This window comes from Cavia porcellus, unplaced genomic scaffold, assembly GCF_034190915.1.
Source record: "Cavia porcellus strain 051 isolate PalLab524CR breed Dunkin Hartley unplaced genomic scaffold, mCavPor4.1 scaffold_29, whole genome shotgun sequence".
Taxonomy (NCBI): domain Eukaryota; kingdom Metazoa; phylum Chordata; class Mammalia; order Rodentia; family Caviidae; genus Cavia; species Cavia porcellus.
The window spans coordinates 2,933,594-2,961,507 of record NW_026947512.1 but is presented as its reverse complement, the minus strand read 5'-3'; the positions used below and the strand labels follow the sequence as shown (position 1 = coordinate 2,961,507).

The 27,914-nt window shown below is 37.1% G+C and overlaps 1 protein-coding gene and 1 non-coding gene across 6 annotated transcripts in view; both read left to right on the top strand.

Annotated features, from left to right (window-relative positions):
- Rgl1 (ral guanine nucleotide dissociation stimulator like 1) overlaps positions 1-27,914 on the top strand; it is a 255,408-nt gene that overhangs the window by 15,770 nt on the left and 211,724 nt on the right. The window lies entirely within an intron of this gene.
- LOC111758311 (small nucleolar RNA SNORA40) lies at positions 11,944-12,074 on the top strand. Its single transcript, XR_002792505.2, has one exon. It is a non-coding gene; the product is annotated as a small nucleolar RNA SNORA40 (small nucleolar RNA).

Here is a 27,914-nt window from a genome sequence, read left to right as displayed (position 1 = left end):
TCTGCGAATTAACAGATGGGATCACATTGTATTTTGATAGCTGGGCATGGTGTTGCACACCAGTAATACCAGCACTCGGGAGGTTGAGGGAGGACGATCATTGCGAGTTCGAGACCAGCCTGGGCTACAAATTGAGCTCAAAGCCAGCCTGAACTGCACAGTGAGACCCTGTTTCACAAAAGAGGAAAAATAAATAAATGAAAATTAAAATAGGGGATGACAATGTGCAATGTGTGTACCATTGTTATCTCCGATTGACATACTTTAAAATTTTGTGGTAGTTTTTTTCCTCCTCCTTTTGTTCTTTCTAACTATGAGTAAAATGGATTTGGAAAAAAAGAGAAAAAATAAAAAAAAAACTTTTGAATAGCAAAAGAAACAACCAAAAGAGTTAAAAGACAAGTTACAGAGTGAGAGAGTGTTTTGCCAGTGACTCCTCAGACAGAGGCTTACTTCTAGGATGTAAAGAACTCAAACTGCTGTTAACCACCCCCCCAAATAAAAGACCCAATTAAAAAAATGGGTAAGTGAAATGAATAGACATTTCACAGAAGAAGTACAAATGGCCAATAAATACATGAAGAAGTCCTCAACATTGTTGGCCATTAAAGAAACGTAAATTAAAGCAACATGTGATTCCATCTCACCTTGCAAAGAATGGCTGTTATCAAGAAATCAAATAATAACAAATGCTTCTACACTCTTGATGGAAATGTAAAGTACTATCACCACGTGGAAATCAATGGAATAGTTTCTCAAAACATTTTCTCAAAAAGTTGAAACTAGAAATTCCATTTGATTCAACTGTTCTTCTAGGTATCTTTCCAAGAGTTGCAGACATCATATTATAGTGATACATGCATATCCATGTTTATAGCTACCCAATTCATAATAGCTAAATCTTGGAAGTGGCCTATGTGTTTATCAACAGATAGGTGAATAAAGCAAATGTGATATTTACACAAATAGGGAAGTACTACTCTGACATAAAGAAAAATAGACTTGACTCATTTGTAGGAAAATAGGTGCACCTGGGGGCCATAATGCTAAGTGAAATCAAGCAGAAACACAAGCTTAAATATCACATGCTTTCTGTTACATGAGCAGCCCAAAGTGTAAATAGAGTGAAAAATAAAAGACAGATGAGAAGTAAGGAGATAGACCTTCCTCAGAGGGGAAAGGAATGAAAGGTGGAGGGTGAGGAAGAGAGGGAAGGGATATGGAAGATGTGTGCTGACTCCACACAAGGAGGAGGAATGTAGGCGTTTGTACTGCAAACTTGCACCAAAAGAGGTGGGGGGGGGGGACCAGGGATGGCTAGAGGGGAAGAGAGGGAAGGGGAAGGGGATGAAGAAAGGCATGAAGTACAATATTACCTAGGTCACCACCTCCCACAGGAATGTAAACATGAACTGCAAACATGTATTAATAGCCTCCTAGCATTATAAGGCATCAGTAACTAATTTGAAAAGCACAATTCTTATCAACCATAGTTACCCTACTATAGAACATCAGCAATTACTTCTTCTGGGCAATTACATCCATTAATGATGTCACTATTCTTCAACACACTTCCCAGATTTCAGTAATCACTCTTCTAATCTCTACTCCTATGAAATCAAGGGTTAAGCAAGAATGTATACTTATGTTCCTGGGCTTAACTTTCTTCATTTAATACAATATCCTCCAATTCTATTTGTGTTGCCACAAATAACAAGATTTCATTCTTTTTAAAGGCTGAATAGTGTGCTGTTGTGCAAAGCCACATTTTCTGTCTCCATTGACCCATGGAAGACATCTGCATTGATTTTCTAAGCTATTGTGAACAGGACTGGACGCACTGATTTCATTTCCTTTGGGTGTATATCCCACAGAGGCATAGCTAGAGTTTATGATAGTTCTATTTCAAAAATTTCTTGCAACCTCCATGCTGTTTTCCATAATTATTATACTGATTTATATTCCTACCAACAAGAGTTCCCCTTTCTCCATATCTTTGTGATAATTACCATTGTAACTAGAATGAAATGATTTGTGATTCCTTGTGGTTTGCATTTTCCAGATAATTAATGATGCTGAGCATTTTTGTATGTACCTGTTGGGCATTTGCACATCTTCCTTTGAGAAATATATATTTTTAGATTATATGCCCACTTAAAATTGGATAATTATTACTGGGTTTTGTTTCCAGTTCAGTTTCTTATGTATTCTGGGTATTTGTTTCTTGTCAGATGAATAATTTGCAGGTATTTCCTCCTGTGCTGCAGGTTGCTTTTTCACCGTGTTGATCACTTTCCGTGCTGCATAGGAGCGTTTTAGCTCCGTGAGACCCCATTCACCCACTTTTCCTTTCATTGCCTGTGTATGCGGGGTCCTATCCAGACATCTTGGCTCAGATCCGTATCTTGAAGCATTTCCCCTAGGATTTCTTTTAGAAGTTTCATAATTTAGAGTCTTACATTTAAGTGTTCGATTCATTTTGAGATTTTTTTTGTACACAGTCTCTAGCATTTTAAAAAGGTTGCCTGTTAGCTACAGGAGGGCTCTAAGAAGGGTTAGCTTTGCAAAGTTCCATGTAGATTGCACATCATAACTTTAAAAACTGAGTTTCAAAAGGCCCTGATCGTGGTTGCTGTCAACTATGGAGATGTTTGGAAAAAATATCTAGTTCCTGAAATAGGAGTCCCTTCTTTTGTCTTTCATTAATCTGCCATGTTTCATTTTTGTTCAGGTGAGTGATGATATATGATACTGATATAAAACTATTCAGTTATAATGAAGAGGATTCACAAGACCAAATTCCCCCCAAATTATCTACAATTTAAAAAACCACTTCTGAGTGTAACACTTCAGTAAATTACTAATCGGTGTTCTGAACACACAATTTGGGATCTGTTCAGGATAGCTTGTGTGTTGCTAGTTTGCAGCAGATGAGGTGATCTTTTTTTTTTTTGGTGCAGGAAGTAAAATAATTTATATTTTATTGTTCAAATTTTAAACTTTTATTTGAAACATACTGTGCTTGATTACACCCTTAATTGCTTTTGTTGTGGTTTGCTTGACAGTCTGAATAATTTCCAGATTTATGTATCAGTAATCAACTACCTGAAAATGGCATTGAATTTAAGAAGGAAGCATGAAATAAAGAAAGTGTACAGGTTTAATATTTTTCAAGGAACTCACTAGGTAATTAGATGAGAAAGATAGGACATGTTGGGGTTGAGGAAAGAGACCAAAAAAAAAAAAAAAAAAAAAAAAAGCAAAGAACAATCTTCTAGGTTGGGGTTATAAACCAAATGGCCACAGGGTGGCAGCACAGTGTAACAGCAGGGAATGTCCTGTTACAGCCCCACTCTTACCTCTCAGAACTCTTTCTGGTTGGTGTCTTCCATTAGCCTAGGGGAACAGTGGCAAAACTTTAAAATTAAAGGCGACTTCTAAAATTTAGACCGAGGAAAAGTACAAGGTGAAGGCATCGTCTTTATTTCTGTATAGATAGTCTGAAGAAGGCTTCAAACCAATTTAAACCATCACCCACACTTTTTAAGAAGTCAATAAAAACTTTTAAAAAATAAAATTATTTTATAAAAAACAAAAATGGCATAAGCCCATTTTCCTTTAATTAGTTCAATAGATACAAATAATGTGTAAAAATTTAATGTTTTTTTAATTTTTAATGTATAAACATTTTAAAATTACATTTCAGTAAATGTCAACAGAGCACTTGCCTATTTTTATTTTTGTTGCCTGTATGCCTGTACTTTTGATGTCATATCCAAGAAATTGTTGCCAAGACCAGTGTAATAAAGCTCGTATCCTGTTTTCTTCTAAAACTTTTAGTTTCAATCCTTACCCTTTAGATCTTTAATCCATTTTTAGGTGATTTTTATGAATGGTATGAAACAAGGGCCCAGTCTCACTTTTCTGCATTTGGCTATAAGTCTTTTCAACATAATTTGTTGACGAGACTCTCCTTTCTCTGTTGTGTAGCTTCGGCACCATCACTGAAAATCATATGACCATATATGTCTAAGTTTATTTCTAGGCTGTCTGAGCTGTTTTATTGGCCTGTTTATCTATCATTATATAAATAAAGCAGAATAAACATTATATAGAGAAAGGAAAGAATTAAAAGAGGCATATATGCTGTTTATTGAAAGTTTATGTTTGTGTGTATATCTACACGAAATTAATGCAGAGAATCACCATTGCTCTCATTGTATCCCACAACTGTAACTAAGAAAAAAGTTGAAATAGTAAATCTCCATAGTATAGTCATGTATGCACACATTTTGTGTATTCATTTTTAAAGTTTTAATCTTGACCAGCCAACTTTTCTTATTTTATCTGCATTGCTAGTGTATAGTAAACATCACGTATAGTGTATAATATATTAATATATATATACGGTAATGTTTGTAGTTTAACTTTATTGATTAAGTTTATTCTTGGGTCTTTTATTCTTTCTGATAAGTAGAAATATTGTCCTGGTTTCTTTTTGGATAAATTGTTACTAATGTAGAGAGATATATCTAATTTTTAGACAAAAATCAGTTTTGTATGACTTTATTGAATTGTGGAATCATTAGGAATTTTTCATATGACATCATGTCATATATAAATAAAAAATAATTTTACTTCTTCCTTTCAATTTGGATGCCTTTTACTTCTTATTCTTATACCTAGTACCTCCAGTGTTATGTTGAGTAGAAGTAAACTTCTTTGCCTTGTACTGGATCTCAGAAGGAAAGCTTTTGGGTTTCTCCCTACTGATTATGATACTAGCTATGGACTTTTCAAAATGGCCTTTATTGTATTATAGGAGTTTCCTTCTATATTTATCTTGTTGGGTTTTTTTATTGAAAGGATGTTGAAATTTATCATGCTTTTTATGTACCCATTGAGATGATTATGTAGTTTTATTCTTTATTCTGTTTGTGTGCTGTATTATCTTGATTGATTTGTGTAATGCTAAACTAACCTAGTGTACCAAGGATGCATCTCAGTTGGTCATGGTGTATAATCTTTTGGCTGTGTCAGTAAATCTGGTTTGCTAATATTTTATTGAAGAGTTTTGCATCAGTCGACTATAGTCAGTCTTTTTTTTTCTTTCTCTTTTCTGGCTTTGATATCAGAACGATACTAGGGAATAATGAAGAATTTAAATGCAAATATAATTTACTGAGCAAAGAACATTTACTGAATGCCCACTTCATGCCAGAAATTCTGTAAGCCTTATCTCCCTAAAAGGCATTGTGATAATTTCCATTATACAGCTAAGGGAATTTAGGCTCACAGTTGGTCACTTGAGATCACATAGCTAGTAATTGGCAGTCGGGATTTGAACCCAAAGCTATCTAATCCCAGAGCATATTCTCTTTCTTTTATACCATAGGCCCTTCATCATATCCCACTTTTTACGCAAAAGAAAATAATTTCCAGTGTTATTGCCAAACTTTAGGATAAATGAGAAAAATCATCTTGTAAAACTAAGATGCTACTGAAGTTAAGAAAAGGAAGAAAATGTATGAAGAGTATGTCATGATAAGAGTGTGTGAAAAAATAAATGAAAATGTTTCTGGCAAAGAGGAAAGAAAACATTTAATTGTATTGAGCTGTGGCTTATGTATAAACACGTACCTATATTAGATGTGCACTTTTGTGAGTTTTGGCAAATGTACATAGTTACGTTGCAGTCAGTATAGACCATTTCTATCATCCCTGATCTCTCTTCGCTCCTTCCCCGTTGAGCATTCTCCTCTGTGACTCAAAGCAAGTATCTATTTGTAGCTGCCACATATTAGATTCCCCGCAAGGTTTTATATACAGGTGCTTCTTTACCTACAGTGTGGGCTAATCCTGATGAACTCATTTTAAGTTGAAAATCTCATAGGTTGAAAGTATATTTAATACACCTAACCTCCCACACGCCACAGCTTAGCAGCACACTATGCTAGAGCATCATTTGTTACCCGCAGAATGGGGTGGCTGACTGAGCCCCGGCTCACCGCTGCTGCCCAGTTTCTCAGGAGAGTATTGTACAGCATGTTGCTAGGCTGTGAGGTGATCAAAACCCCAAACTCAAAGTACTGTTTCTACTGACTGAGTACCACTTTTATACCATTGGAAAGCTGAGCAGTCGTAAGTTGAACGGTTATAAATCTTGGACTCTAAATAGAATTGCAATGCTTGAACTCTGACTTCCTCTGTTTACTGGCCAAAATCATGTATTTGAGATTCATCAGTGTGATTCTGTATGTCAGTAATATTTCCGTCTTTTTAAATTAATAAACTCATTTTTAGAGTAGTTTTAGGTTCATAGCAAAATTGAGGGGCAAGCACAGAGCCCCCGCGCCCCCACAAAGTCCCTATCCGCATCTTGCACCACGGTGACTTGGGTATTAAAATTGATGGACCTACGCCGAGCCTTCATGACTGCCCACGTCCATAGTTTACCCTCAAGTTCACTCTTTGTGTGGTCGTTCTGGAGGTTACGATAAGTGTAGGCTGGGCATGAGTCTTCCATCACAGTGTCGTCCAGAAGTTTCACGGCCCTAAAAGCTCTCTGTGCTCTATTTATTATGCATCCTGCCCTCTGCCCAGTTGCTGTAAACATTATTGTATTATTAGCCTTTTCCTGGATGTCAGACACTTGAAATTACAAAGTAAATAGCTTTATTAAATTAGCTTCTTTCACATATTTAAGATTCCTTTTTTGGTAACTTGATAGCTCATTTCTTTTTTTGTGCAAAATAATGATGCATTATCTGGATTAATATAGTTTATTTATTTACTCACCTACTAGAGGGCGTTTTAGTGGCTTCTAAGTTTTGACAGTTATCAATAAAACTGCTAAAAACGTCCATGTGAAGGTTTTTTTTAGATGACAGTTTTTAAGTCTTTCAGGTAAATACTAAGGGGCATAATTGCTGGATCCTGTGGGAAGGTGTTTGATTTTATATGAAAGTACAAAACCGTCTTCCAAAGTAGACTTAACCAACATTCCTACCAAAGCATTCCTGCCAACAGTGAACATGAAATTCTTTCTTTTCTTTTCTCTTTGTGTGTGTGTGTGTTTTGGTCTGTCTGAGGCAGGGTTTTGCTCTGTAATTCAGGTTGCCCTTGATCTCACTTTGTAGTCCAGGCTGGCCTCAACCTCACAGGAATCCTCTTGCCCCAGCCTACTGAGGGCTGAGTTACAGGTGCGCGCCACCACGCCTGGCAAATTCCTGTTTCTCCACATCTACCCCAGGATTTGTTGTAGTTAGTGTTTTTTATTTTGGCTATTGTAGTAGGGGTAGTGGCATCTCATTTTTGTTTGAATTTGCCATTTACTAATAACATATGATGTTGAACATCATTTGACATCTCCATTTTGAGAATATCTGTTTATATCTTTTTTCCAGCTTTTAATTGAGTTGTTCATTTTCTTATGGTTGATTTTTGAGAGTTCTTTGTATATTGGATAATAGTCATTTGTCAGAGGTAGCTTAGTAAGTATTTTCTCTTGTTCTTTGGATTGTATCCTCATTGTTTGACATTGTCTTTCACACAGTACAAGCTTTAAATTTCAATGAAGTTCAATTTATTATTTCTTTAATGGATTGTGTTTTTGGGTCTTGTGTCTAAAAATTGCTTCTATACCCAAGGTCACCTAGATTTTATCCTATGTTGTCATCTAGAAGTTTTGCAGTTTTGTATTTTGTATTGATATCTATATCCCTTTTAAGGTCTATGTCTAGGTTTTTTTCTCACATGTCAGCGTCTAGTTTTAGTACCATTTATTGAAAAGACTACCTTTGCTGTTTTGTCAAAGAGCACATGACTATGTTTATCCGGGCTCTCTATTCTGTTTTATCGATGTATTTATCTATTCTTTCACCAGCACCATGTCTTGATTCCTGTGGTTTCTAGTAAATTTTATGTGTGTGTCTGTGTGAATACACATCCATTTAATCATGCCTAGGTAGAATAAACTGAGGTCCAAAGAGGTGCAGAGGTTATCAAATTATTGACAAGGAAGCTCTGGTGCCCCAGTTAGAACCTGCATTTCCAACTCCCAATCCAGAGCTTTCCCAGTCGTGTTAGTACCACGGTGGAGAAATGAAGAGAAGAAGTCCAGCACTGTAATGCATGCCGACTCCTGAAGAGTCTTTGCTGGGTTCATTCATCTGCAGCGGTCCTTTGCTTCCAGAGACCTCGGGAGAGCCAGTGTTGCACTGACTGCTGCGCTGTTTAGGCTCTTCTGTGTGAGTGCAGAACCTGCATGTGCTCGCCAGCCTTCAAATCACTGGTGACCTCGTCAGCAGCCTCTGCAGTGATGGGCTCCTGCCTGTGCACAGGGAGTTTCTTGGTACTGCTATTAACAAAAACATTTAAACACAATGAATAGCAGTAGGGAGTCATCATTAAGGTCAATTTGGATCCTGACAAGCAAAGAAGAATCTTTGAGTAGTGGTGAATTATGTCAGATACCTGCTTTTCTTTCACATTTTGAAGTGAGGTGGAGAGATCAGGCTAGAACACATCTGTTTGTGGATAACCCAGCAGTCATAGTCTATTATTCTCTTGTCCTGACACATCAAAAATTCTAAGTTTATGGCTGTCTACCACACCTAATGATGACTGCATAGTTGTCAAAAGCAGTCAATACATTTGGACGGGTATCTGTTGTACCCACGTAATTGTCTATGTTGGTGAAACGGTTTTCCATTCACTTTAAATAGTAAGTTTTGAAGTTGGACAGTGTCATTCCTTTGATTTTGGTCTCTAAAACTGAGTTGTCTGATTTTCATTTTTGCCTTTCATATATATTTTCAAAACAGTTTGTCAGTATTCGTAAAATAAGTTTCTGGATATTTGACCTAGAGATCAAATTGGGAAGAACTTACATCTGGCCTTCCTATTTAACCTGTCTATTTATGAACATGAAATGTCTCATTATTGGTTCAGTTTTTTGATATCTTTCATCGGAGTTATATAGTTTTCCTTACATAGAACTTGTATGTATTTTATCATATACACCTAATTATTTCACTGTGTTTAAATGTTTTTGTTAATAGCAGTACACTTTTAGTTTTAAATTCTATCTATACTTGTTGTTTATTGATATATGGGAGACTGATTGAGTTTTGTGTTTTAACTCTGTACCCTTTACCTTGGCTCTACTGTCTTACTAGCGCCAGTGTTTCTGTCAGTTGTTTTGGGTGAGCGTGTTACTACAGTGCTGGTTTTATTTTTTCCTTCCCAACCTATATGCTTTGTATACCATCCTCTACTTACCCTACTGCTTTACCTAGGATTTCCTGTCTACTTCTTTTTGTCAGAGTCTTGCTGTGTAACCCAAGCTGACCCCGAATTCAGTGAGTCTCTTACTTCAGCCTCCCGTGTGTTGGGATTATAGGCATGCACCATGCCTGGCTTTCCTGTCCACTTTTGAAAAATTAATTGATAGAACTGTGGGAGACCGGTGGCACCTGAAAAGATAAGAAGTATGAAATATAAATGACCTTTATTTTGAGAATGCGGGGAGAGACACCCCCCACCCCCTGGGTCATGGCATCTCTCCGTGAAACACGTGGAGTGGAGGCATATAAGTAGCCTAGGTTTAGGGTGGAACCTAAGGGGCATTAGTGATGCACAGGTAGCCCATTGGTATTCTTTTGGTGCCATAGGTAAATTCCTAGGGGTGGGGGAGATGGAGCTCCTTGGTTCCGGCTACAGTGTCCTGTCTGGGCCAAAATTCTTTCAGTAATGACTTGGGGAGAAGCATCCTTGTTTTGTTGCTGATCTTAATAGGAAAGTTTCCAAGTCTGTCACCATTAGATATTAGATATGATGATAGTTGTAGGTTTTTGTAGCTAGTCCTTAGCTACCAGTAACTGAAGAAGCTCCTTTCTGTTCTTAGTTTGCAGACAGGTTTTCATTCTCAGAGCTGCATCCCCAGCCCTATTTTGTATTTTTTATTTTGAGATAGGGCCTCATTAAGTTGTCCAGACTGGCGTTAAACTTGATATCCTCCTACTTCAGCCTCCCGGAATGGTACAATTACAGATATGCACCACTGTGCCCAGAACACACTAAGATTAATTTTTTTTCTAGTACCTGGGATCAAACTTACAACTTCATGCTTGTCACACAGGTGCTTATGCCACTGAGCTTAATCCCCAGCCCACATTAATTGATTTTTGAATGTTGAACTGACTTTTCATACCTAGGATAAATACTGGGTTGTCATGAAGCGTCAGTCCTTTTACACATTGTGGAATTTGATTTGACAGTATTTTCTTGAGAATTTTTGTGTCTATTCATTGAAGATGTTGGTCTGTAATTTGTGTGTGTGTGTGTGTGTGTGTGTGTGTGTGTGTGTGTGTGTGTGTGATGTCTTTGACTTGTTTTGGTGGTGGATAATAATGCTGGCTTCACAGAATGAGTTAGGAAGTATTTCCTGTGCTTCTGAGTGAGGCTGGACAGGGTTGATGCAATTTCTTCTTTAAGTGTTTCCTAGGATTTAGTAAAGGACCCATCTCAACCCAGTCCTTTCTGTTTTGAAAAAGTATTAATTACTGATTCCATTTTTTAAATGGATAAGCAGTAGGTCTGTTTCTTCTTGTTTAAGTTTTTTAAAAATTTTATTTAAGGAGAAAAAGAAAAAAAAAGCAGAAAAAGGGTACAAGTTATACAGAATTTCAGAAAAAAAAATAAACAGTAGGAAATCATTAGTTAATGGATTACATATTGTCATCTTAGAAATGTTTGTTCAAGTCACAGAATTAAAGCTTATATAGTGGACATTCAAACAGTGAGACCAGTTCTGTTCAATGATCCAACAAAACTCAGTAATATCATTGTCTATCTTATACACTTAAATACACATGCAGTTATATTGTTTAAAGCACTTTCTTTTCTGCTCAGAAAGTGAGAAAACAACAGGATAAGTTTTTTCAAAGTGGATGAAATATTTTGAATAGTATTAATGGCAATTTTTTTACTACGATAATTTTAAAAAGGTAAATACACTGTAGTTTTTTTCACACCTCATATAGTAAGTGCATTTCAGTTTTCTAAGAGCTATGAAACTGTTTTGCAAAGTGGTTTATCATTGTACATTCCTGCTAGCAGTTTATGAACATTCTAGCTCTTCTATATCCTTGCCAACACTTTGTATAATCTGTGAAAAGGAGTATTACTGTATCAATTAAGGACTACTAGTTTTTGTTAAGCTTTCATTTTGTGGGAAAAGAATGAAGAGTTCATGGAATTTTATAAGTATCCCATTTCTTCTTTTGGATAGTTAATGTTCATTAAATTTCCAGAGGGTGTCATGCTGATCAAGAACTTTGGTATTGTTTTGTTTGCTACTGTTTTCAGCATCTCTTGTCTCAGTTCTTTCCGGGTGAGGTCACTGATAATGCTGAGCTGAGCTTAGTTCAGTGTGATTCCCCAATTAGGAGAAAGCATTTAGCTATAGGCTCAGTAGTGAGCTCTAAAAATTACCCCAGTGGCTGCTGTTGAAAAATGTGTTGTCAGTCTAATTGTTCTTTCTTTATAGATAATATCATTTCTCTGATGTCTTTAATAAATTTTCTTTGCCTTTGATGTTTTAGTTTTACTATTATGAGTCAGGTGTGGATTTAGTTTTACTATTGTGAGTCAGATGTGGATTTAATTTTGTTTGGAAGACAGTTTATCCAGTCATTCTCTCTACTCTGTGAAGCTTACAGCTCAAATTTCATGAGTCTTATACTTTTTATTAACGCAGGAAGAACCTCAGCCATTATCGCTTGAAACATTTGTCTCCTGCATTCCCCGCTTTCTCTTTTTTGGGACGTTGATTGAGTATAAATTGAACATTCTCATTTATGTAAGTTTCTCTGTGGGAATTCCCATCATTCATCTTTCAGTGTTGCAATCTGGATAATTTCTCAGTCTCTCGTCTTGGTCATCACTTCTGTGAGTTTGTTAATCTGCTGTTTAAACCAATTATTAATGAATAGGTACAAAAAATACAACCTCTTTCACAACCCAGAACTCATTGTCTGGCATGAGCTTTGATACATATAAGAAGGAATGTTATTGCTAGGAAAAAAACAGTTGTTAAGATTTTTATTTCTGTGATTATCCTTCTAGAAGTTTCATTTTGGTTTGAGTTTGTTCCTTAAGTCTTCTTTTGTAACTATTATTATTATCCAAAGCTTTGAGTTTCTAATCTTATTTTAATTTGTACCAGCTGTTGCTTAAGTGATTATTTCTTTGACTATTGTAAAATTTCATGTAATGAGTGATACTTGGTGAGAATCCTGTGAGGCTTTCACAGAAAGCAAATCTCTCGTGTAGTATTTCTGTCTTTGATGTACATGAGAATCACCTGTTAAGCCTTGAAAAATCAGTAGGATGGGCTGAACCTTAGATCAGTTAACTTAGAACTCTGATTGTGAAAGCAAGGCACCTGTATTTTTACAGTCCTACACTCAAGATTGAGAACCACCACTCCAAACAAATTTGCTTTTGGGTTTTATAGACATTGGAGTATTTTTCAAGCCCTAGACCACCTAATGTCAGCTCCTCAGCCTTGGCCTTCTGAACTATATAAGTGATATAAATTTCAACCTATGTTTGGGGAGCCTGTTTTCACAACTGTCTAAGCTAAGATTGACAGGTTCCTTATTATTTCTTTTAAATGAAAGAAAAGCCCTTTAGGGGTTGTGGGGGGTCGGGCAGAGAGGGGTTGTGTTCTACTTCCTCAGGTTGAGCAAAGTCACTTCTTTACATCTATTTCCGTACTGTTATAAAAAACTAAGATTCTTCATATACACGAAACCTGTGAAGCTCAAGATGTGATTATTCTCAGGCTCATACTGTGGACAGAATAAATGGCTCTAGTGTAGAGGCCTGTGATTGGATATTAAATATTATTGAATTTTAATTTGCAAACTATTGAATCACTAATCCCTTCATGACTTATATTAAACCATTTAATAATATGCATGTTTTAGGATAACCTTAACTTTGCAAAATAAGTGTTAGGTATTAGGTTTGTGGTTATTTTATACAAATGTATGTTGAATTCAGTATTTGTACCCTGCACCATAGGTGTTAAACTTTTATGCTTCTTCTCAAACATGTACACACACACACACACACACACACACACACACACACACGATCTGTCCTTCGGATCGGTCCATAGGCCTTGCCTGGAGAGGGGATGGAGATGGGGGGCTGGGCAATAGAAAAGAGAGACGGAGACAGGATGAGATTCCAATCGAGTCTCGTTTATTCAGGAAGTGTACATGGCTTATATAGAGTCAAAGAGGACGTGGTCTTACAGAATGGGCCAGCTTGGATCTTCTCATATGCTGTGGGCCTATCAGACTAGCAGGAAGTCATATGTAGGCACATAGGTAAGTGGACGTGATGTCAACAAGAGGGGGTTATGGGAGAAGTAGGCTGAAGCGGGAAGGTGCTCACGTCAAGTGCACTGTAGGCAAGGGGAGGATCATGGGAAATGTAGGCTGACACACAAAATGCCCTCAGGTGGGAGGGGCAGGACAGAGGCACCCATTCTGAGCCGCTCCCTACACGTGAACACATACATGCACACACACACATGCACGCACACACGCATGCATGCACACACACACGTGCATGCACACACACACGTGCATGCACACACACACACAAGCAAAGCCCTTAAGCTTCTTGGTTACTGGTGTCAACAAATACCCTCTGAGCAACCTAAATTTCACTGACATTCCTACTGAATATTTTCCCCTGGTTTTGATTCTAGAATTTCCATTACTTTTCTTTGAGCTTAGCTATGTATTCACAGTTTTTGTTGTATTTCATCCATCAGGTCTAGGTTTTTTCTGTATGCTTAGGCCACAATATTGCTGGAGAAAGTTTCACTATGATAGCATGCCCTGACCTTTGTGGTCATTCCCTATTCCTGATACCTGCCTGAAATAAATATAAGCTTGCTGTGTCTTAGAGACAGTGCATTGCAAGTGTCCACCTGGCAGACAGGCCCCTGGAGCTTGTTTATATTCCTAGATTTGCTTGGCCTGGTTTTAGTTTTGTCTCACTCCAGCTGGTCTATGTTACGAAGGTCCTAGCATGCTTTGAATTCCAGTCTACCTGAATTATGTCAGTCTCTATTCTTTTTTCTTCTGTTTCCAAGTCTCTGTCTTCATGGACTTACCAAACTCAAGCCTGGTTTCAGTTTATTTCCTGGATTCATCTTTCCATAAAGAACTCTACCCTGATTTGAGAGTTTGTAGAATAGTTTATAATAACATGGGAATGAGTCCAAGGTAGGATTCAGATTTCTAGGATGCCCAGATGGTCTTAGCAAAAAACTTCTAACTTTCCACTTCATAAAAAAAACTTAGCTTATTGAATATGTAAATCCCAAAGACTTTCTATTACATGTTGATAACATTTGTACCCACAGTATTAATTAGGGATAGATGCTGAATCACTAATTTTTCAGAAGTGATTTTGCAGTTTTTCTTTGCTTAATCACAAGCAGTGATTTCCTTGTGTTCTAGTTCATGAACCCTTTCGCTATGAGACCTCCTAAAGAAGTCAAATTTGTTGAAAAATATCCCCAGAACTCTTGAAAATTTTGATGGATAATTTACCCCAGTTTAATTTCCTATCTCTTTTAGGAAGTCCTGAAGACATTGCTAGTAAAACGTTACTTTTTGTCAGAGAACAACCTCTGGTCTTGTGCAGATGGTATTAGGTTTGATTATGAACATAGCTTTGAGAATTAAAAAAAATACCTGGTGACAAAAGTGCTACTAAACCCACAGAAAGGGTGGGTTGCATGGTTGTTGGTGGCCCACAGTGTAACAGAAATTTTAATTTTTGGTCACTCAGTTATGTACTTTGCGGTTGATGTGAATGCTTTCCTTTCAATCATTTGGCCCTTGTTTGGATGTCTCTTCTTTCTTTCCTCTCTTAGCAATATCTTCAAAAGGAGTTAGGAAACTCTCCCAGAAGTTGCTTTTCAAGATTGTTGCAGTGTGTATACCTGTCAAAAGGAATTGGCCAAACCTTGTTGAAAGTTACTTTACACAGTCCTACATCAGTCTTGACTCCTCAGTTTTGATCTTACCATCCAAAACGGTCTGAAAGGAAGCCATCAGAGCTAATTATGGAGCCCAGAGTGATTCAAAATGCCTTTTTTCTTCATCTTTTCATACAGGAATTTTGCACTTTGGGTGAACTCGTTCATTTTGGTTGAGTTGGGAGATGTAGAAGGGGTAATCAAAGTATTTAGTGAATGTTTAAATTTTTAAAAATTTACTACAATAAAAGATCCCCATTGCCATCCATTTCCCTCAAAATATGCTGTCTTGCTTTGAACACACTTATTCCATCATTCTTGCCACTTTGGGAAACAGCTCTGGAAGTTCTTTTCTCTTAGAGTCTTTTACTGTGAGAGTCTTTTACGAGGTAGAATCAAAATATAGTGAAACCTGCTGCCGAGTGCCCTCCCACAGACAGGGAGGTTTATAAAACATTACTTTATGTTCTCCTTTACTGTGTTCTCCGGATCTGGTACTGACTGACTTCAGGTTCTTCCTCAAAGCAAAAATAACCATGAAAGGTAAACATTTTGCATTGAATCAGGACCTCAAGGCAGCCAGAGTACTGTGACTAAAGGCATGAAAGAGAACTTTCAATAGCAAGAGGCAGTATGGTAACCATTGTTGATCACCTTGCATTTTGTTTTTACATTATCTATTATGTCCATCCTTCTGATTTGACTGACTCTGTTCTGATATGTCGCATTTGGTTTTACTCTCTTCAAAAAAAATAATAAGAACCGTGGGAGTAATAAAACCCAAAATGTGTAATTGCGATTGTACAAAAGGAAGTGCTCTAAAGGTTACAACTGCATATATGTTTAAGTGTATAAGATAGATAACCATATTACTGAGTTTTTTTGAATAAAACTGTTTGCACTCTCACTGTTTGAAAGTCCACTTTATATGCTTCAATTTTGTAACTTGAACAACTATTTCTAAGATGAGAATATGTAATCTATTAACTAGTGATTTCTTATTGTTTATTTTTTAATTTTTGTATTACTTGTACCCTTTTTCTGTTTTTTTCTTTTTCTCCTTAAATTAAAAAAAAAAAAAAAAGAAAGGACTTTCAGAGCTGCTTCAGAAAATGTCAGGAAAACTGGGGTACATGTGTTTGAAGCAAAGGGGAGTATTTGGAGGAAGTTAGTGACAACTTGTCTTTTACTGTAATAAATTTTTAAAATTCAAGTGTTCACTGTATATTCTGATCACACATCCTAAGCGTTTAGAGTTTGTTTTGAAAGTAAAACTCTTTGGTTTACATTTTTTGTGTTCCTATGTTGAGGTTTCACATCTAGTGGAATAGATATCTCTATCACTTTTATGGGATGGCCTTCTTAGTAAGTGACTTTTTCCTAAAGATTTGTTTTTGATATTGATTTATGCGGTTTTGAGTTTACTGCCAGTTGGGCACCATAGTGTAATCTTCCTGTTGCTTTCATGACTGGAATTAGTGACTTCAGGTATGATGCATATTGTATTATAAATAGAGAGTATTTGGGACCTAGCCAGGAGTTCCAATTGTCTGTGTTAAGGGTATGACAAGAGGATAAAATTAGAAACAGAGACAAATTTAGTAGGATATGATGAGTGACTGGGAAGTTAATATCTCCAGATACACTAAGAGAGAAACACTTCTACACAGCTACTATGTGTTGGGTGCATGCACTGATAGGCAGGGCTACTGAAAAATTCAAAACTGGCAAAAGACTCAGAGGCCTATGACTCAGCAGGAGAGTATATGCTTGGGATGACTCAAGAGCGTGGAGATGATCTTATGCTAAGAACGATCTTGCCTTGGAGTGTTTTTAGACTTAGTGGTTTTAGTTTTAGTCTTAGTGGGTGGGAGAGGATGGCCCATCCCTAAAGAGTTAATAGGAAATCTCAAACAAAAGATACCAATAAGCCCAAGCCTCCATTTTATCCCATAGGGAAGTGTGCAAAATTAGCCATTATGAATTTGTGGTCCTCAGCAAGAGACATTCTTCATTTCTGCATGTTACATAAGAGTGAGGGTACCCTAGCAGTCCAAGCAGAGTGTGAGGGGCACTGTGTGTGCTGTAGTGGGAATGGCGGCCCCACTGGGTTTTGTGGGTTTTCTTAAGCATTGTGATATTTGGTCTCTTTCTTGAAAGATCTCTGATTCTGGCCGCTCCAGTAGTGATAAGGAACCTGAAGCATTTGTCCTCTGATTATACATGGTGTGGGGTCAGGTGCTTCATGAAGAGATGTGGGAACATGAATCATGGTACTTTTTCTGTTGTATACCCAGTCTTGTCAGCAGTATGTGAGTAGACAAAATAAGGGTGAGAGAGTGACCAATAAAGGGAACCTGTGTGGGTGCAGTGGAAGCAAAAATTGTGTTCTGCTGTTGGTGTGGGAGTGTGTGTTCCCACAAGCAGGACCTCAGAAGCCACCCTAACTGTGGGTGATTGGGAATGGGGTGATGCCCCTCTGATTCTTTCAGTTATGCCCACCAGGGTTCAGTAGGAGTGAATTATAGCTGGAGACTTGTAAAACCCTTTCTGCTGAGGTTCTTGCAGAAGTGAGAGTGAAACATGGCCGGTGCTGGGCAAACTTCCTCTCCGAATCTTTTTAGCCTGTGTGCTGTGCGAGTGGGGAAATAGCTGGCCTTGTGATGGTATTGCTTGAGACCACCCCAGTATAACTTTGTGGACAAGGAGCAATGGAACCTCATAATTCTTTTGCTAACTTGTTAGTGACAGGCCCCCATGCCTAATGCTGGAAGCAGGGTATAAAACTGTGTGGGCAGGGGACCTCAGTCCTGGCACCTACATGGAGCTACCCAGGGTTTGCCATGCCCCTGGTCTCGGAGTACAGGCTTCTCCCTAGATCTTGAGAATGATGCCTGCTGTTGCTTTTGTGTAGTGACATTCATTCCCCAGCGTGTCAGAGAGGCACTCCACTGAGCCAGTCTGGCTCAGTCACCTGCTGAGACAGTGCACCGAAGTATGTGTGAGATCCCAGAGATCTGAACATGTGGGAGTTTCTGACCCCTAGAGTGGTCCAAGCTCAGATAGTAAGTTCCTTTTCAATTCCTTTCACTCTTGGCTGACAGCACCCTGGGAGTTCTCTGAGAGATGAAGTAAATTCCTTTTCCAAAGACTGCTGTGTACAGTTCAGATTTCTTGTCTATTTAGACTCACACCTATAAAAGTTGTGAAGTTTTTCAATAGCTAGGATTCTCTTGCTATGAAGCGAGTCTCTGGATTTCACAGGTTTCCATTTTTTTACTGTTCGGTTTCAGTGTTCTCCTGTAGCTGCCATCAGTATTTAGCTATATAGCTGTTGTTTGGCTTCTCTTTGTGGAGGAGCAGTGAGAGCTGAGTGCCTTTACTCAGCCACTTTGCCACTCTTCCTCACTTCAAAATATTTTATAAGTATTTAATGAATCAATTTACGTAAGGGAATTAGGAAGGCTTATATAGTAAGCTACTATATTTTTAAACAGTTACAGTAAATATGGATCCATTTAGCTCTTCATTATTCAAATGTGTAGAACTTAGGCATGTGCAATAAGTATAGAAAGTGGGTGAAGTTAGGGACAACTATTTGTAAGAGGCTAGAGACAGTTGGATAAGGTAGATCTCTGGTGGACTTGCTTTGAAATCTGTGTTTCTTTAAATTGTTTTTTATTTTTTTTTAATGTTCTGTTCTGTTTTGATATGATTAACCTTATCCTCTTAGAGATGTAAAACAAATAGGTGGGACTGATAATCATATTACGGAGCTTTTGTTCGGCCATAGAGCAGAATGGTTTGTAGGGTCACTTTTTTGAATGTCATTCTAAATACTTTAATTCTATAACCTAAACAGCCATTTCGAAGAAGACAATTTGTAACTTATCAACTGGCAATTTCTTACCTTTTGTTTGTCTGTAATTTAGTATTATTTTTCTACCCTTTTTTTCTTTAATCTCCATGTATTTTTTTTTCGTTTCCTTTTCTTTAAATAAAAAAAAAAAAAAAAAAAAAAAAAAAAAAAAGAACTTAGGCATGTGCTTGTGGTAGCGTGATCTTGTGTCCCAGTTTTTCTTTCTTTTTTTTTTTTTTTGAATTTTTAAAATTTTATTTTAAATAGGATAAAACAGAATAAAACCAATCAAACAAACCAGTGTAAGAGATACAGGACTTCAAAACATTATGAAATCAACAGTAGTTACTATAATGCCTTCAAAACAGCTGCAGATAACAGCTGCAGATACCTTTGGACATGGTAAAATCAAACAGAACAGAATAGACACAATAAAAGCAAAACAATGAATGCAATAAAAGTCTTCAAAACAAGCCAATAGCAAATCCCGAATTGCTACCATAGTACATCTTACTATCTTTGAAATAGCTGCTCCTGCCATAGGATTTAACATAATCAAAGAAAACAAAGGAGAATAAAACCCAGCCCAACAAAACAATGGAAATGATATAGGACTTCAAAACAAGTCCATAGGGAATCAACAATGGCTACAACCCTGAGGAGATCTTCCCCCTAGATGCCACACTGTGTACCACTATCCCCTGAACTTACTGATCAGATCACTGACCCTAGACCTGCAACATTAGTGAAACACCAAAGCACCACAGGCATCCAATTGTATTTCGCCTCAATAGCTATCATCACAGGCTGTGTTTCTCTGGATAAGCTGATAGATTATGGCAGGGGTGGCAGATTGGTACTTCTTGTTTGCCAGCCTGTGTGCTGGAAGGGGCTGGGGTCTGGCTGTTCCAGTCCCGTGGTGGCCCATGCGTGGCGCTGGTTCCCAGACTGGGCTTGATTCTTGGTATGGCCGTGTCCCAGTTTTTCTGGGGCTCCTTCAGTTAGCATCTCTCATGCTGGCAGAAATAGCACTGCCCCCTTTTGTTTTCAAAAGGTGAGACAGAACTTCAAGTCTGATTATTCTAAACCCTGCTTTTGTCATAGAGATTATTATTTTTCCTAGTTGTATGGCACCGTGGTTCAAAGCACATCTTTTTTTCACTATTTTATCTATTTTGAACTGATGTGGAAGACTGTACTTCTTTTTCCTGCTGAAGCTTCACTTCTGTTATCTGCCTGATACTACACTTTCCCTTCATGCCAACAGGTAGCACCATACTTCAAACCAGAATCCGCCTGAGTCTAATGGCTTTTCCCTTTGGGTACTATACTGTATTGGTCAGCTTTCCAGTGAAGGGACAAAATACTTGACATGCATCACTTAAAGTAGGAGAGGTTTATTTTGCCTCCCAGTTGCAGAGGTTTTAGTTTGTGTTTAGTTGGCCCTGAGGCAGAAACATCATGGTGGAAAGGGCATGGCAGAGGGAAGATGCTCACCTCGTGAAACCCAGAGCAAGGGAAAAGTCAGAGAGGAAGGGACCAAGTACGAGACAGAGACCCCAAGTTCATGTCTCCATGTCCTTCTTCCTCCAATGAAATCCTACCTCCTGAGAGGTCATTCAGCTTCAAAATCTACAAACAATCGATTAACCTCTCCAGGAGTCTCAGTCTAGTTAAATTGACAGGATTAACTGGCATAACCCCAGTAGCTGGGTTTAATTTGGCACATCCTGTTCTATGAAGAGCTTTTGGATTCTGATTGTACCAATCCAAGTGTTCAGCTTATCAACTTCATGTTATTCATACATTTTTTTCTTTCAGTTTTCAGCAAACATATAACAGCATGTCAGGCCCTGTTCCAGGACACTGGGATGGAACAGAGCACCAACTGAGTCCTTTCTCCTAGGTAGATGACATTCTGTAAAGTTACTTTATGTTATAATCCAAGCAAGCAAGAACAGATTTCTATAAAGCCTTGCTCTGGTCACTAGGTAGTTCCTTCTGGTTTAATTATGTATCCATTAAATAATATCATTTGCTAGTGACTAACACCTAATGAATCTGATTATATTACCACTGAATCTGAACTTCTCCTTGTTAGAAGGTTAGCGTAAACCTATTATCAAAGACTTTGGTTTTATATACCATGTCTATCATATTTCCCAAACTAGGTGTGCTATGAAGTGAGGGTACAGTTTGAACTATTCATGCTCAGTGCATTCCTGGTGGCCCCATAGCCTTCTTTCAATGCTTTTAATTCTAATGTATGATATTTTAACAGTCTGTTTTAGAATCTTATTATGGTTGAAGAATCTTGGTTTGAGGAACTTGCTTTCTCTTGTTTTGAAAATTAGGACTTTGCTTCGTTTCCCCCCAGGTGGTTCTCTTTGCTAATATTCCTTAAAAATAATAAGCATTGGCTTAGTGATCTTATGTGTTAAGCTCTGGTCATATCTAGAATATAGTTTAGCCAGGAGAGAAGATATGTTTAGGGAAGCTAGATATTATCTTAAAAATCTTACTCAGCTTTAGCTCCAATTACCTCTTATTAATATATTAATGGAATACTTCACTAATAATCAGAAATTTTACTAGTTGTTATTTATATAGCCCTTGTTGCGTGCAAAGCATTATCGTGAACTTTTTACACCAAATCTCCCTTGAGGCAATGTTGTATCACTATGAGGTAAGATGGTTTCCATTTTATAGTGAGGAAAGTAAGCTCATGTAGACAGCAAGGTGTAAAAGTGGAATTTGAACCCAGTTTAAGTGTGGTGTGAGAATGATTGGAAAACAGAATTAAATTTGAACAGAAGCTCTAGATAGTCTTCTAAATGAGAAGGCTTTCTTCTGATGTGATAAAATTAATGTTCCAAATGTTCCATTTCACTGGTGACTCATAGTCCTTATTTAAAACATTGTTTTTCCATAAAGATGAAACTATTAAAACAGATGTAGATAATGGGAGCTTTAGAGGGGGAAGAGTTACAGTTAGGCAGAACTTGCAGTTTATTTTCTTGTAAAACATCCATAATGTCTATTTTCTTTGTCTAATAAACATAAAGTAAGGAACATACACTGTGACACACAGCTTACTGTTTGTGGAAGAGACTGATCTACCAAAGTCCTCTACCAAAGAAGTTTCTTTCTTCCCAGATTCATATTCCTACCTGACTCGATAGCATCATTGGTGAGTCTAATTTCCATTGTTCTATGTCAGCTGAGCTCCCAAAAATGATTTGAAGTGGTATCAAATCTTTTTGTTGTTGTTGTTGACTCATATGGAATATTAAAAGTATTTCTGAATGACCAACATTATTTGTTACTAAAAAATAGGCTCTTGAGTTAGGTGTGGTGCGCGTCTGTAATCCCAGCACTTGGGAGACTGAGGCAGGAGGATCATTGTAAGTTCAAGACTGGCCTGGACTACAAAGTGGGCTCAAGACCAACCTGAACTGCATAGCGAGACCCTGTCTCAAAAAGACCACACACACACACACACACACACACACACACACAGAGAGAGTGTGCTCTGTAATGACATGGACAGAACTGTCCTGTGTTCATTGCTGTTCTGAACACCTTTTATGGCATACTACCACATTAATTGATAGTGTCAATGAATTGGCAAAGTACCATCTCCGTGTTAGCTTTAAGAGCTTTTATATATCATTTATATGTTACCTTTTAAAAAGTACCAGATTCTCTCAAAGTCGTTTTCTTTGTAAGGGTAAGTTTACTTCTTATGGCTTTTGCTTTTGGAGAGGCTTTGCCAGCTTTGTGAAGGTTTATTTCCTGCCCTTGTTGGTTATCTCTGACAAAAAAAGTAGAAGAGAACATTTGCAAAGGTGAGGCAGAGACCTATTGCTGTCACTGTCAGTCTGCTTCATAAGCCCTAAATAGCTACAGAAGCTGCTTGGGTGGGGCACATGCCGTGCTGACACTTCCAGCCTCAAAAGGGAGCGACCAGGAGACACAGGTCTCAAACAGGACAGGAGGGCCTTTATATGCGGCTCAGCAGCGCTTTACAGACATGAAAGGCTAAACCTGTAATTTGCTGCTTCCCTTCCCCCTCCTGCAGACTCTTGGGATGCAACAAGCGGGTTGCTTTGGAGAATCATATTTCTTTATGTTTATGGTTCTCATTTGAAACTACAGTAGAGCTTGACTTAAATGTTATTTTTACATTTATTTTGTATTTATGTATTTAAAACTTCATCTGGAGAACTTGATTTAGAATAATGCTGATTAGAGAAAGATACAATGTATGTAGAGAATTGGTTCAAGTTCTTTATGTAAAATACTTCAGCGTTCTTTGCTTAAGAAGTTCAGTGTTGTTAGGAGTAAATGTTTCTTGTTTAGTTTAAACCTAGAAAGACATGACGGCCTGGCCTGGTTAGAGATCAAATCAGCAGTGCCATCTGATGGTAACTACCTTAAATTGCAACTGTAAGAACCAACAAGCGCTGGAAGACTAAGTAAACAATTGTGTTCTGTTCACTGATTTACATAGAATATAAAAAGTATTTCTCACCATTTTAAAAGTTAGAAGGAGTTCTTCCTTCTACAAACATGGCAAAGACTACGATTTTCTACAAAGTCCCTGATTGTTTATTTTTAAAAACCTACAGTAACATTGAAAACCACAATTATAATTTCAAAAAGATTGCACGAATTTTTTTGTATGTGCAGCAGTTTTCATTTCTAGGAAAACATAGGGTTGTTGTTAAACTCAGTAAATCTATAACATAAATATAGTAGGCAGCAATTGGTAAGCCAAAGCGGAGCAAAATATATGATCAGATGATACTCTTGGTTTTTATACAGTAATACAGCGATTTTGTGATCCTGTTTGTCTGCTACTTTTAAAAGTTTCTTCTAGCAGTTAACAAATTTTGATGAATCCAGTTGGAAAAAATAACACCTGTCTGTTTATTATTTTTAAACAAAATGTTTGGAATTTTTGAACTTTCTAGAATAATTATATTTGAAAACCTCAGCATTTGAAAAAATATTCAGTCAATTCATGTTTTGCTTTATAGCTCATCAAACACACATTAGTGTATAGTTTAGAAAGAACCACCCACAAGTCCAATTTTATCAGTCCTTTGATAATTCCAGACTCACACTGGAGCTTATTGAAAGAGGTTCCTGAGTTGCTATATGTATGTCATGCCAAATGTTTTTAATAGAGGTCATAATTCTGTATTATATTACCCTGTTATGTAACTTTCCTTTTCTAGTTATAAAAGCAATATATATTCATAATAAAAGTTCAGCTGTTAAATAATCTCTAGAAACCCAATCTCTGCCAATAATCACTCTGAATAGGCCTGGTGTATTATTTTCAGTTGCTGTGTTTGTTAGTGAATTTTTCCCCTTTTCAGTAGACTAAAAGTAGGGACATTCCATCTTCATTTCCCTCCAAGGTATCTCCTTCCTGGGAATTTGCTGGCAACTTGTTTTATTTGTTTGCTAAGATAACTGGTAATATCATTATCATGGTCAGAAAACTTGAATTTTCATTTCTGGTTTTACCTCTCTTCCTATCGTATCCCATTTCCTTGGGGCTTCATAACAGCACACGTTTGTGTAACACTATGGAGATTTCCCAGCACGTCCAGATACATGTCAGCCTTCCCTGGAAAGACTGCAGAAAGCTTAGACTTTGCCCAAGTAGCTAATGTGTGGCGAAGGCTTGACTTTTTGAACTCCTTTTTGAACTCCCTTTTTGAACTCCTCTGGTCTCATGACTTTAAATACTATCTGTATTCTGATACCTCTGCAGATAATGACTTTTTTGAGCTTAAGACTTGCTTACCTAGCTGTCTGTTTTTTTGTTTTGTTTCCAACATCTCTGCCTCTATAGCATCTTCACCGTGACTTAATAAGGAAATCCTGACCTTTAGCATTTCCCCCAAAGACCTCTCCATTTAACTGATGGTGTCATTGGCTACTCATTTGCTGAGCCAAAATCCTTCACATCCATCCTCAGTTTCTTTTTCCTCAAAATAACAGACTTTCTACAATCCATGTTTTTCTGTTGGTTTGTTTGTTTTGGTAGGACCAGGAAGTGATCAGAGGGCCTCATGCATGCTGGGTGAGCACAGTGTCACTGAGCTACATACCTAGCCCTCCACTATATACTTTTGTGTCTTACCTGGGCGAATGCAATGACTTTTCAACTGGTTTTCCTGCTTCATGTTGTTCCTCATCCCAATGAATCCTATCCTATTATCTTCTTTTATCTCGTCACTATATTTAACAGTATCTGGTACTGTTTATTTATGGGTTTGCTGTCTATCTGACTCTCCCTCTGGAATGTAAGCACCACAAGGCAGAGACCTCACTGTTAACACTGAGTCCTGTGACAGTAGATCTCACATGCAATGGATGCACAAAGAATGAACAATAAATGAAAGAAAGGAAGAAATCTGGCGCTCTTTTAGTAGTTATGGATTGAGGAAAAATTATTCCTTTGCTGCTTTTCTCAGGATTCTTGAAAACTATTATTTATCTTGAACTATTGTGTTCTTGAGATTGATGTTAGAGTTTTATGGTCTTAAATATATAGTATCATTTGGGCCTTCCTACATGCATCTTGTGCTCCCTGAGATCGTTCTAAGAGATTTCCTGTAAAAACCTAAAAAGAAAACCAATTACAGAAGCCTTGTTGCTGAAGCCTGGCCCAGCTAATGAGTAGGAAGAAACTTTAATTGGTTTAGAGTGGCATATTTAGCATGATATAAAAGAGTACAAGAGATCAACTGCAAACATGTCAGTATTGGCTTTGGGCTGCCCTTCTTCTAGTAAGGTTAACTTCGAATAAAGAACTTGCTATTGAGCTGTTTAATAAATTTTTAAAAAGTGAAAACTTAAAATCCAGTGATCCAAACATACTATATTTTTTAAAAAAATCAATGACTGTATCAAGAAACAGAAAACAAAGAGAATGAAAAGTAGGGAGAGAGAAGTTGACTCATCATTTTATATCTAATGTCATGGAAATTTTCTTTTTGTATCAGCATGATTTGGGATTTGATTCTAGTCATGATACTAGCTAGCCACATGTCTCTGAGCATGTTGCTTCTGGAATCTAGACTTGTTGACTCTTTAGGATGATCACCTGAGATGTGTCTTAGGAAAGACTTCTTAAAAGTAACAACTAATTTGGAGAAAATGACATCTTAATAGGTAAAACTGATTTAGTATCATCTTGTTTTGAAGTCTCATCTAGTTTTTGTTCTTCTGTCTCCAATGGTCTAAATAGGTTGTATCTTATTGGATTTTATTATGTACGATAGTATAAGCAAAAACCTTTTAAAGACAAGGAGATTATACAGAAACCATTGTTCATTTTCTGTTAGTCGATTCTAAATACTCTGTAATGCTGTCAATCTCTTAAATGGTTTTACATTGTTTTGATATACTTAATGCTACAGTATACGAAGTTGTACTCAAGGATTTCAAGGAAAGAGACAATATGGTAACTATTTTTGGGTTAGGATTATCTGGTGGTGAAACACTATTCTGCTTAAATGGTTATGTTTTGATCTGCACTGTTTCGCTGTTATGCCCTCTTTTATCTCAATCTCCACTCCATTATTTACTTTTTTATTTTTATCCTTTTAATTAAAGGAAAAAAATAGCAGGATATATTATAGTAACCCACTTTGACTTTCATTATCTCAATTTAAAGCCCTGTATTACTCTCACCATCTTATTTTTGACTGATGTTCCCCTATTCTGTTTTGCTGGATAGTATCAGGTTTGAAAGTTTAAGCAACAGCTGTGAAGATAATGAGATTCATTATAACGCCCATTCTCGTTGACTTTTTTTTTTACCTACTTTTGAAGACCTACAATGTCTCCAATGCTTTGGCTTTGTCGGTTTTATTCTTTACTGTTTTGTTCAATCGTATTATAACTAATGATATAGGCAATTCTATTAGAGATAGCGGGAGGCATTATGGTAGCCATTGTTGATCACCTTGTATTATGTTTTTACATTATCTATTATGTCCACCCTTTTGACTTGACCGATTCCTGTTCTGTTATGTCACATTTGGCTCTACTCTCTTCCAAAAAAGTAATAAGAACCATGGGAGCAATGAAACCCAAAATGTGTAATAGTCATTGTACAAAAGAGAGGAAAAGAAAGTGCTCTAAACTATATAACTGCATGTATATTTAAATGTATAAGATAGGAAATGATATCACAGAGTTTTATTGGATCATTGAACAGATCTGTTTGCAGTATCATTGTTGGAATGTCCACTTTACAAGCTTTAATTTTGTGACTTGAACAATTATTTCTAAGATGACAATATGTAATCCATTAACTAGTGATTTCCTACTGTTTATTTTTTTTCTGTAAATCTGTATAACTTGTACCCTTTCTCTGCTTTTTTTTTTCTTTTCTCCTTAAATAAAATTAAAAAAAAACTTTAAAAAAAAAGTACAATGCACAATACATATGTAAAGCATTATCCTGTCATTATTATCTCACTATTCTTGCTGTTTTCAACTTCAGGGTGTCACAGCTCTAATGGCTACGTAGAGAGTCATAAAGCAATCTAAAGAGTTTTAAACAACTTCTCGGGGAAGTTTTTCTCATTTAATTGATTATATATAGGTAAGATTAACAAGAACAATATAAATGCTGTTTATATTGCAGTGTCTATGAGGCTCTGTGATTTTTTTGTTTTTGTTTTGAGTCAGGACCATATAGTCGAGGCCGGCCTTAAATGTGCTTCGTATCCAAGTCTGCCCTAGAATTCACCATCCTCCTTCCTCAGTCTGAAAGACTGAGGAAGTGCTGAAATTATAAGTTTGTGACACCATGCTTCATGCTTTGTATCTGTATTATAAATTTTCAAGCATCCTCTAAGGTCTGAGAATGAAGTTTTCCTTGGATATATGAGAAGAAGAGAGGACAAAGGTTTGTAGTTAAGTGCCTAGAATGATCTCTGCTACCAATTA